Source organism: Pangasianodon hypophthalmus, chromosome 8 (assembly GCF_027358585.1).
Source record: "Pangasianodon hypophthalmus isolate fPanHyp1 chromosome 8, fPanHyp1.pri, whole genome shotgun sequence".
Taxonomy (NCBI): Eukaryota; Metazoa; Chordata; class Actinopteri; order Siluriformes; family Pangasiidae; genus Pangasianodon; species Pangasianodon hypophthalmus.
The window spans coordinates 19,964,379-19,974,746 of record NC_069717.1 but is presented as its reverse complement, the minus strand read 5'-3'; the positions used below and the strand labels follow the sequence as shown (position 1 = coordinate 19,974,746).

The 10,368-nt window shown below is 40.6% G+C and overlaps 1 non-coding gene across 1 annotated transcript; it reads left to right on the top strand.

The window, feature by feature from the left end:
• Positions 1–10,093: 10,093 nt before the first annotated feature.
• On the top strand, positions 10,094–10,165 carry trnat-cgu (transfer RNA threonine (anticodon CGU)). Its single transcript has one exon. It is a non-coding gene; the product is annotated as a tRNA-Thr (tRNA).
• The last annotated feature ends 203 nt before the right edge of the window (positions 10,166–10,368 follow it).

Sequence of the window (10,368 nt, the reverse complement as noted above, 5' to 3'; positions counted from 1 at the left end):
GAGAGATGAGCACGCGCAGCTGACGCGCATCCGCCACTACACACGCGCGCGCTTCATGCACACGCTTTTGCCCGTGAGATGGAGGAAGAGGATGTAGACATGCGTTAGATGACTACATAACTACATAAATATAATATGAACACGCGAAGCATCGTAAATGATGTATCAATAACAATCAATAACAAACAAATGATGTATCATACAATCAGAATTGTATGATTACTGATTAGAGAGAGGATAATGGTCCAAATACATACAGATTAATTTTGCATGAATTATTACAATTTTCCATATTATTTTGGCTACATTATCGCAAAAAAAATGCAATTTTGCATTGTACAATTACAAATGTAAATATTCATCTAATATAAAGATTTAAAGAATGTACAATTACCGACCACTTTAAGAGGAACACCTGGACACCTGATCATTCATGCAATGTGGCAGGAGTGCAATGCATAAAACCATACAGATTCAGGTCAAGAGTTTCAGTTAATATTCACGTCAAACATCGAAACGGGAGAAAATTTGATCTCAGTGACTTTGACCGTTGCATGGTTGTTGGTGCCAGATGGGCTGGTTTGAGTATTTCAGAAACTGCTGAACTACTCTCCTTGTATTTTCACACACAGCAGTCTTTAGAGTTTTCACAGAACGGTGCAAAACCAAATCCACCTCAATGTTCGACATGTTGTGTGTTCTGAGATGCTTTTATGCTCACCAGAGTTGTAAAGAGCGGTTATTTGAGTTACTGTGGCCTTCCTGACAGCTTGAAACACTCTGGCCATTCTCCTCTGACCTCTTTCATCAACAAAATGTTTCCAGCCGCAAAACTTCCACTCACTGGATGTGTTTTTAATTTTTTTTTTTTTTGAACGATTCTGTGTAAGCTATGGAGGCCATGGGTGAAACAACATAACTACTTTATAAGACAACAGCAAGCTAGCCAGCACCAAACTAAGTACTAGTAGACTTTAACATTACTGTGATATGGGCAAAAATACTTAAATTCTAGCACTGTATCTTCAGGTCATGTAATTGCTAATATTCATTTGCATAAAACATTAATTGGTGCATTGAATAATTATTAATAACAGAATTAAGAATGTCATGCTCAATATAGCACTGCCTCTGTTTTGTGCTTGTTTTCTTCTTTTCCCTTTCTCTGTGCCAGAGGGTTAATATTTTAAACCTATATCAGCCAATGTAGAAAATGTCTAGCCCATGCTACATTACAGTCAGGTCCCTAGCAAAGGGATTAGTTTAGCATGAGCTTATGAATTAATCATTTTGTTTTTGTTTATAAGAATCTATTACTTTATGTTGAAACTCCCAGTGAAGAGCAATCAGTTAAAGGAAGGCATTCCAGTTTTGCAGAGACCACAACCATGTCCATAACCACAAGGCTGCATTGACAATGAAAGGTGAGATATAGGAAACAGAGGAATGTTTTCTAGTCAAGTCATTCAGGCTTTACCCTCTAATGAAACAAGGCTTTTCCCTCTAGGCAGATTTTCATCAGCAGTCATGTGGACGTTATTTCACACATGCACAGACCATTGCACAGCTCTCTTTACTGCAACAAACTGCACTCCCCAAGGCTAAAGCTTGAGATGAGAAAACACCTCTATATATAGAGCTGCAAAGTCTTCAGACTGAAAAAGTGTATTGAGAGGGTTTAGTATTTTTGTTGAATAAAACATGAGCTGTCTCAGTCCTTATATTTAAGATGAACATTTTTCTGGCTCTAGAAGATCAAGCATTTGTGTATTTTACTACTAGAGTGTACATTTTGCTGGACTAGGCACTTTCAACATTGGCTTAACACACTTGTTCTCTAAGCTGGATACAGTTAGGGCAGATACTACTGTGCATTCAAGAAGATTAAAATTAGGCATCTGCCAACAAACTACTCTATTTCATCACAGAAAAAGAAGAAGTGCCCAGGGGGTGACTGATGAGGGCTTGGGGGATTGCTACAACTCAGGATCTCATTGTACCAGGCAATATGGTAATATAGTGAATGTAATAATTGCTGAGTAGTACCTGTACTGTAGTAGTGCCATCCAACCCTTGCAGCTGATTCACAATGCAGCTGGAAGACTTGTTTTCAATTTCCCCAAGTTCACCCTATTGCAGCGTTCCCTCCACTGGCTCCCTGTAGTTGCCCACATCAACTTTAAAAAGCTGATGCTTGCCTACAAAGCCAAAAATGGACCAGTGCCTACCATTAGGAACTTATGACACCCACTCTGCACCAAGTTCTCTTTGAGCCTCTAGCAGGGCTCAATTTGACCCAACATCCCTCAAGGTACAAGGAAGACCTGCTTTAAGACTCTGCTCTGTTCTGACACCCAGGTAGTGGAATGAACTTCCCCTGGCTGTCCAAAGAGCTGAGTCATTGTCTTAAAAAAATCCTTTGACTTGTGTATATATCGTACAATAGAAATGGTTCTTTACATCATAGACACACTGTATGCACTTCCACTTTACCTTTGTTTGCAGAAATGTTTTCATGAGATTTAATCCCAAAAATTTGCTATGAAAGAAGATCTTGGTAGCAATAGCAGTATTTTAAAATACTTAAAACTAACTAAGGGTAAACACTGTGACCTTGTCAACCCTATCATTAACTGTCCTGTCCACTGATCCTCCTCCTCCTTTAGGACACCACAAATTTGCTCTGTTTTCCAATTCTTACAAGAGACCAGTCAGCCCTGTGGCAGGGGGAGTCACACCCTCAGACCTCTGGCAAGAGTGCCCCTCAATTACCTGTGGGGAGGACTCTAAATAGTGTCTGCCTGCAATAGAGTGTTTTACTGCCAAAAACATTGCTCAGTGGACAGTGACTAAAACAGACCATATGAGTCATGATAACAGTGACACAACTACATTTCTGCCACTGGCCCACAGCTTTTTTTTTGGATTTAAGGCCACAGATAAGAAGTTTGTTCCCTCTTGCCCAGAGGTAATTGTGATAGCAAAGGTAGACCCTGCAGTTCTATTCAACATATTTTCTTGTTGGGTGGAAAATGTATGGAAGTTTCTGTCAAATTTTAGATCATAAAGGCTTGGCCCAGTTCCTAAAGATACTAATTTTTCATATGCCAAGGGTGACGTCGTGCAGCCACACGTCATGTCCATTTTCATGTTCCTGTTGGCCTGCAACAAAAATGCTTCTTAAGGTTTGAGTTCAAGGACAGACATCCCAATCACAAAAGCTATCTGTTGACCTCTCTCTCACACCACAAATGTTTTCAAGATGTATTCAGGTGGCCTTGACTCCTCTGAAGGTCACTGGCATCAGGAGACTGCCAGACTTGGATGACTGTCTTCTATGAGCCCCGTCTAGGGAGAAAGTCATCCAGAACACATCCACTCTTCTCTTTCACACAATGGTGCCCTGACTAACAATGAACTCACAGTTGTTTGGCCTGAAGCTAGATTCACTGAGAATGCTAGCCACCCCATCACTCCTGTGTGTGGTGGATAGTATTATGCATGCTAGTAAGAATCAGCCAGGCTGCTATGTGCAGACAGCAGGCAAATCAGAGAATCCCCCAAGGCTTACTAGAATGGCAGGCATTCCTGTCCTTTTCTCTGTGAATGGAGCCTGATCACTGGCATGCTGAGGATATGGGACACCTCCCTGACAGGCAGGGGGCCTGTGGCCTGTGGTGTAAGGTAGAACACATCAATCAGCTGTAATTGAGGGTGGTCCATTTGCCCCTGAATTCTTCTTGCCAGTTCTCACGTACCACAATTTGTGGTTCTGCTCAGGCCTCATTGTGACAGTCAATTGTATTACCCACTTGGGCAGCCTATGGCTGGTCTAACTGAGAGTAACGCATCCACTAGGGCTGGGCAATGGTGCAGCAGATACATTAACAAGAAAATCCATACACTGCCAAACATCGTATGTTAAAATTTGCCAACAATTAGTGTAAATAACCTAATTTTAAAATTTTAAAATCCAACTAAGAAACAGGTACAAGTGAATCAAGTATTGTTTATTATTAAATGTTTAGTGAATTGTTAGAAATAATTTTTTATTTCAACAATCTAGATCTAATCTAATCGGAAAAGGCTAAAAACCTTTTCACTCTTACTACACACTTGTAGAACACCACATATTTATGCTTTGCATTTAATACTAGCACTGTCTGTAAGCCTGATGTGTGCCTGCCTTTAATAACAGTTCTATTAGTATTTGAGCACAACCAGTTACGTTCCACAAAGATTTAGGCTTCCTTACTTAAATGCTACTCTGAATAATTTTTGTTTGTTCTGTGCCAACAATAGATCTGCTATCCCAGGTTTGGCATGGTGATCTAGCAGTCCAGGATAGATCACCTTATGCAAGACCCACTAGCACACAGGTCTTGCCTAAAAATGGACGTTGTTCTACAAATAGTGTTTACCTTATCAGCTGGATGCTGTGCATTGTTCAGTTTCTTGAATTTTCACCTATCACCAAGGACTTCTAAATAGCAGCAATTCCCTATCCATCCTTAAGGTGTGGCAGCCAGCATAGTACACGATAGCACTATGAATGGCATCTCTCTAAGGTTCCACAGGTTCCATGGCTGTTGTAAATGGGGTGAGACACCCGCACCCAACATAGGACCTTGTGTGGGACTTCCCTCTTGTGACAGAGTCCTTTAAAGACCTGCCCTATGTGTAATGTTGACATGAAGTGAGTGTCTTTGAACAAAGGTTTTTGTGGAATCTACTGTATATTTCCTAATCACAGATGTAACAACACTGAAAAGTATCTCCTTCAAGCTGAAGCCTTGTCTATCTACAGTAGTTTTGAAAACCTCTTATTGGTCTTAGTGACACTCTAGATCTTTTATTTTGTTTTAGATTTTGTTTCATCCTATGTATCATGTGACTTTTAATTATATAATCCTTATGAATCAGGTACACCTGTAACCAGTGATTTGATCTATTTAATGTGAGTGTGAACCATGTAACCTTTGGTTTGTTGATAGTCATGGATTGAAATTGTTGCATTACAATACACTGTCACTTTTTAACTTTTTGTAAGAATGTAAGAAACTTTACATTGCAAAATTTCCCAGGACTCTTCTGGATGAGATGGGAAATTGAACTCTACAGTTGCCTATGATTAAATGTGGTGTTGCACATAGGTAAAAGTGCAGTAAAGTGTCACAGCAGAAACAACAGCAGCTCATTGCCACTGGCTCAGGTTGCTCCTGGCAAAATGTAAAGGTTCAAGTGGGTTTTGTTTAGTGCTTTTAGAATCCAGCCCCTGCATAACATCTGTCACGAAAGTTGACACAAGAGAGCACTAATAGGCTTTTTGTCAAGGAAATCCAAATATGAATTGGATGAGAAAGAGATGATGACGCACACTGTCAAATAGTTCACGTATTGTATTCTTGCCAGATAACAACCTAATCATTCCAAGTCAACACAGAGAGCTGCCAGCTGACAAATAAGCCTAAATATTAAATAGGCATATCAACACTCGAAATTCAAATAATCCAAAATTATACTGGGGCCATCAGCCATTTCAATTGAACTTTATTTTAATTTAATTTAGTTTTTATTAATTAACAGATCTAATATCTTTTGTCATGTCTTCATCTTGTGTTTCTGAATTAGTTAGTAACTGTAAAATATTTCCCTTACCCACTTGTGTGTATGCATGTTTTATATCATTTTAGATCATTCTTCAGCTACAGTTCCAGAAATGTGTATAAGCTCAAAATATCAGTGATTGTATGTTATTTGTTTTAGGTCTTTTTTCTGACAGGTGTCAATTTAGCGATCTGTCTTTCTACACTGTGCACATGCCAAACAGATACAGATGAATGCTTGAAGTGCACTAAGGTAATACACATGCGTACTTGAAAATAACAACTAACTACTAACAAGTATTTAGCTTGTTATAAGACAGACAGACAGTGTTTGGGCCTTACTTACAAAAATCAAAGGTTCTAAAGTCCTAAAATTATAAATACATGACATTTACAACATAGGGCATATCTCTATCTGTCATGTTTTAGTCAATGTGTATAGCGTTCTAATTCTTTGATTCTTTGCTAGTCTTATTATTGTTAGCCAACATCTACAGAATGATAGTTCTAATACATGTCATTACTGACTACAGACAGAACTATGATGTCCAAACCCTGATATGTTTCAGTGGCAGCATCTTGTTCTGTACTTGAGGCAGTCTTTGGCATAGAGTGCTGGTAGCTTGTCATCGAAGCAGACTATAGAATGGAGTATAAAGCAGGAGTGTAAAGCACAGCAGCTCCATTGAATGCTCTGTAGACTAGTGTTAAAGCCACCTTGGTAAAAATTAAAGTTGGATCCTCAACCCAAGACAACTCGACAAGTGCCTAATGCATTTTGTAGTATATCTGCCCATGCAAGTGCCTGGGCTATTCCATAATCCGTAATCATAATCAACCGATTATGCTCTTATACTCATTCAAGAAATGACAGAGCAGTCATACAGGCTGTAAGAGCATGCAGAAACCCTAGGCATGAGACTAATGCTTCTGGTGGAGAGACCAGTTGCCTCATTAATAGTACATTCTGATTAATGTTTGTGCATAAAACTCTGCTGTATATAAAAGAGCTGATATGCTGGTTTGTAACACATATATAATACACTGGTGAGTGTAAGGTGTATCACCAGTACAACAGCATACTTGTTATTTGCGCTTATGGAAATAATGCCACAGCATACAAGATGCAATGGATACAGAGATCTTACAGACAGCATGTGAAGGTATGGGAGCCATGGCAACATGGTGACAACATGTCACATCACCTAAAATATCTCAAATGCCATTAACTAAACCTGGTATGAACATGCCGCATCAGCTGCTTGGTACATGGACAGATCTTTGGTGTACAGACCTAGGAAACTTTCAGTGATTGCCTCCTTCTCTCTGAGATGAGAGTAAAACACATGACACAACATATTGCCATTAAGCACTCGTATGCACAAGCATATTATTTCAAAGACTGCAATAGTGGATTGAAGTAGATACACAGGATTCATTGGAGACACTTTGGTGCTGTTGTACCATCCCCAAAACACAAAGAAGGTATCAGAACAGGGTGTGATCAAGCCTCTAAAGCAAAATTTTGCTGTGGGAGCCCAGTGTCATCTCTGAAATCAGTAGGCTGTGACAGTGTTACAGGGATGGTTATCCCCTCAGCAACTAGAGCATTGAAGCTTGATAATGGACCAGTAGCTACATTGACCACATTCTCTGCAGGATATTTTTTACAGTTTCACTGTTGATCACTACCAAACCCCACAGCTACATGACCCAAACCAATTGGCTATACTAATTGCAGACGTGCAGGCGCTACTAGAAAAGCAAGAGAAATAGTACACTAGAAACTAGTACAAGAAAGACAACAACCTGTTAAATAACAGTTGTTTGACACAAAATAACTTCTTGCCATTTACTTTGTTCATCTATGTTAGCTGGTCTGTGTCTTGGGGCTGTAGCTCTGTGGTATAGTACATGCTTTTTCATGTATGAGATTCTGGGTTCAAACCCCCAGCATCTTCAAAGGAGGCCTCAATAGTGTTAAAAAACAGTGTAGGGCAAGTAGTTCTGTTATGCACTTCTTGCATTTGGAGCCTTTCAATTTGAGACCAACATAGCAAATGCAGTGTTCCAATGTGTATCTCCAAAGGAGGCCTTTATAGCATTGAAAAACAGTGTACGAAAGGCCAGGCAGTGTCTGCAGCTAGTGGTGAAGTAGTTTTGTTATGCATTTCTTGCATTTGGCACCTTTCAATTTGAGACAAGCAGAGCAAATGCAGTGTTCCAATGTGCATCTCCAAAGGAAGACTTTATAGTATTGAAAATCTGCGTAAGCAAGCACCCAGCATTCTCCTCTGCTAGTGGTGAAGTAGTTCTCTTACGCCCTTATTGCTTTTGGCGCCTTTCAATTTGAGACCAGCAAACGCAGTGTTTCAATGTGCACCACTGCAGCAGAGCACTGCTGGAAACTCAACAGCCAAGTGCTGTTGAAAACATCAATGTCTAAGCTGCCTTATGTTACATCGACGCCCGCTGTTTAGCTGTTCCTTGTCAGCATACTGACCATTGTTTCAAGTTATCTCACCAGTTTCAGAAAGAAAACCTTCTTGCTGTGCAGGGATGTGTCAGTGCCAATGCCTTTGGATCAGATTGGAACAGGTAAATCAGTTGTGTCGAACAGGGGCCATGGACCAGAAGTAAATGCTCAGACAATGTCTGTCCATCATGCAGCTGAATTTGTTTGTTGTTCTGTTAGACTGTATGTCATCCAGTGGACCCCTGCTCAGGCATGATGGCCAAGTCCGAAGGAGTCAGTCTTGGAAACCAAATTTCAAGGGTCACTCTGCATTCATGCCTTGCAGAAGCCAGTTGCTCTCATGTTCTCATTTTCCTCATGGGGCAGTAAATAACACTAGTTCAACACAAAATAACTTCTTGTTAACTTTGTTCATCTGCGGTAGGTAGCCTTGTTTCCTGGATTCAAACCCCAGCATCTCCAAAGGAGGCCTTTATAGCATTGAAAAATAGTGTAACTCCCAGTAGTGGGGCTGGTGCTACTGATAAAGTACTTCTGTTACACCTTTACTGCTTTTGGCGCCTTTCAAGTTGAGACCAACAGAACAAATGCAGTGTTTCAATGTGCAGCATTGCAGCGGACCGCTGATGCAAACTCAACAGCCATGTGCTCTGGAGAGAGTCCATATCTAAGCTTCCTTATGTTACATTGATGCCCGCTGTTTAGCTGTTCCTCATCAGCATACTGATCATTGTTTCAAGTTATCTCATTGGACAATCACCAGATTTTTAAAACCTTCTTGCTGTGGTGGGATGTGTCAGTGCTGATGCTTTTGGATCAGATGGGATCAGGTAAGTCAGTTGTGTTGAAGAGGGGTCATGAACCAGAAATTAATGCTCAGAAAATGTCTGTCTATCATGCAGCTGAAGAATTTTGTGTGCAAAAGGCCAGTGATATGGCATGTACCAGCAGGAAGCACATAAGACCAAGGCATGTCTTAGCCTAGCTCTTTGATTTTCACTGCTTGCTTAGGGTCATAGTGGTGTCTTATGGTTCTGGGTACACTGTTACTGCCATGTATTAGTTGTTTGTTGATCTATTTGGTTGTCATCCTGTATGACTGCTGTTAACTTTGTTCATCCCTGCCAGGCTGTCCAGCAAAGGGGATGTTGATCAGTGGTAGAGTGTGTGCTTTGCATGTATGAGGTTCTGGGATCAAACCCTAGCATCACCAGTGGAGATCTTTATAGCACTGAAAAAGTGCAAGCAAGGTCCCAGTAGCTGCTATTGGTGAGGTAGTTTTCTTATGCCCTCATTGCGTTTGGTGCCTTTCAATTTGAGACCAACAGAGCAAATGCATTGTTCCAATGTGCATCTCCAAATAAGGCCTTTATAGCATTTAAATACAATGTAAGCAAAGCCAAGCAGTCTCTGCTGCTATTGTTGAAGTAGTTTTCTTATGCCCTTATTGCATTTGGTGCCTTTCAATTTGAGACCAACAGAGCAAATGCAGTGTTCCAACGTGCATCTCCAAATAAGGCCTTTATAGCATTTAAATACAATGTAAGCAAAGCAAAGCAGTCTCTGCTGCTATTGTTGAAATAGTTTTCTTATGCCCTTATTGCATTTGGAGCCTTTCAATTTGAGACCAACAGAGCAAATGCAGTGTTCCAACGTGCATCTCCAAATAAGGCCTTTACAGCATTTAAATACACTGTAAGCAAAGCAAAGCAGTCTCTGCTGCTACTGTTGAAGTAGTTTTGTTATGCCCTTATTGCATTTGGTGCCTTTCAATTGGAAACCATCAGAGCAAATGCAGTGTTCCAATGTGCATCCCATCATGCAGCCGAAGAATTTTGTCTGCAAAGGACCCCTGCTCAGGCACGACGGCCAAGTGTGAAGGAGTCAGTCTTGGAAACCAAATTTCAAGGGGTCACCCTGCATTCATGCTCTGATGTTCTCATTTTCCCCATAGGGCAATAAATGACATCTTGCTGTTAACTTTTTATGTCACCCAGCAAACTTCCATGCAGGCATGATGGCCAAGTGGAAAGGCGTCGGTCTCGTAAACCGGAGATCACGGGTTCAATCCCCGTTCATGCCATGTCCCCAATGTTCTTGCTGCAATATCCCCATCCAGGATAAATAATATCTGTTAGGCACAAAATAACTTCTTTCACTCCTGCCCTGCATGATATGAACTTTGAAAACGTTGCCGTGCTGTGATGTGCCACTGCTGATACCTTTGGATCAGATGTTGAACAGGGCTTATAAACCAGAAGTACACTATATTACCAAAAGTATTCG